This window comes from Myotis brandtii, unplaced genomic scaffold (assembly GCF_000412655.1).
Source record: "Myotis brandtii unplaced genomic scaffold, ASM41265v1 scaffold237, whole genome shotgun sequence".
Lineage (NCBI taxonomy): Eukaryota > Metazoa > Chordata > Mammalia > Chiroptera > Vespertilionidae > Myotis > Myotis brandtii.
The window spans coordinates 5468533-5470384 of NW_005358943.1; positions in this window are offsets into that span (position 1 = coordinate 5468533).

Below are 1852 nucleotides of genomic sequence, written 5' to 3' on the forward strand. Positions count from 1 at the left end.
GGGCTCTTGCCAAAGAATTTCCAGCCTTAGCTCAGAAGCAATAAAATGCAAGGTCCGTGCTAGATGGTGGCAAGATGACAGCTGCACAGATTCCTTAGCCCCATGCTGGCTGGCTGATGGGTGGGGCAGGGAGGGGTTGACTCACTAGGCACTGGCAATTAGACTGTCGTCAGCCTGCGGAAGGGGTGTCCATGGATTAAGGTCCAGAATAGTATTTACTCCAAGAGAGAGGACTGCTACAAATAATAATAACAACTACAGTTAAAATTTTACATTTGCATAGTATCTTATGGACATACATTTCTTGTATTTTAACCTCTTTTTTAAAAAACATGATGGAAGAGTAAAATTGAAGCTCAGAAAGGCCTAATTGCTTGACCAAGGTCACAGAATGATTAAGGAAAAGCATCTAGCTTTCTTGGGTGTTTTTTAAAACTCTTCCTTTGCTGAACTTTTCTCTTTCCTCTACATTGCTTACCTTTTTGTGGCTCATGGATGCTATGAAGTGTCTGCTGTAGATCCAGGGTAATCCAAAAAGGTAGAGGATTCCCAGTATGTGAGGTGGTTTTGAACTACTCCATTTGGTTTTCTATACACTCAAGGAGCAGCTTGTAATTCCAAGATATCCCTCCCCACAACCTGCACCAGTGTTCTCTGAGTAGGCAAACATCTGGGTTCCTTGCATGCCTGTCAATCTGATGAGAAACAACCCCCCTAAGGAAATTTGGTTGAATATCCTGCTTTAGCTACCAAATTCAACTTCATGAACCAGCTCAAGCTTGCATCCCAGGCACCCTTTGGCAACTTTCCCCCAGAAAGAACTCTTAGTTGAAAACAAAGAATTAAAGATTATAAGAACTTTACGACAGAAGGTGCATGTCTAATGAATGGTCAATGGATAGGATTTAAGAATTTATCTTCTCAAAAGAGAACATAAATTGGTTTCAGAGTATGCAGAGGGGCTGCCATCTGTGGGATTTAAAACAGTGATATTTAGAACTTGGGCAAAGCATTTAATGTCCTGTTTGGGACAGTGGATCTCTACTTGCCAGGTTAAGGAGCTGCCATGCTGTGGAAAAGCCACACTAAGGGAATGGAGAAGCTCCAGCGATGAAGAGCACAGCCCCACTTAAGAGAGAGCTAGAGGGAACATTCTCCTGGCTCAACTACTTTGGCTGCAGCAAAGTAAGGCTACCTAAGGGTAGGAGTCCTTCGTTATTCACAGATGCATCCTAAGCAGCTATAACAGTTCCTAGCACCTGGTAGGCACCCAGTAAATATTTGTTGAGTGAATGAAACAGAACTTTCTAAAGGATCTCAATAAAGAATGTGGGGTACTCTCAGGAAGTAGGTAGAGTAATTAACAGCATGTAATGCCCCCCCTTAATCCACCAAATAATAATAATACCTGAAAGAAAGCAGATTACTCACCACAACAGTGATGAGTAAACTAAAAAAGGCAAGCACAGGCTCACTTTACAAATATTGCAACACGCAAGACAGACAGCTAGTGGGGCGGGACCTGGGGAAGTTGTGGACAAAGGCGGTAACACATCTACTACACTCTCAGTGATGTACCCACTTATGCTGACCATCTTAATAGAGGACAAATGGAAAACATGACTGCAGGAAAGGAATGTGTCATTAAAGTGAGCAAGCTATCTGGGCTTTTAACCATCACAGAACTAAAAACATCATGGAGGGTATCAGATCACAGAAATTGCAGGGTTGGAGATAAGGCTCAGCTCAAGTAATTCAAAATCAGATTCATGATCTTCTCTCTCCCATGTGCACTTCTCCTGTATTTCTCATTAGCAGAGCCTTCCCTGGCACCCCACTTCCTAAGACTGGA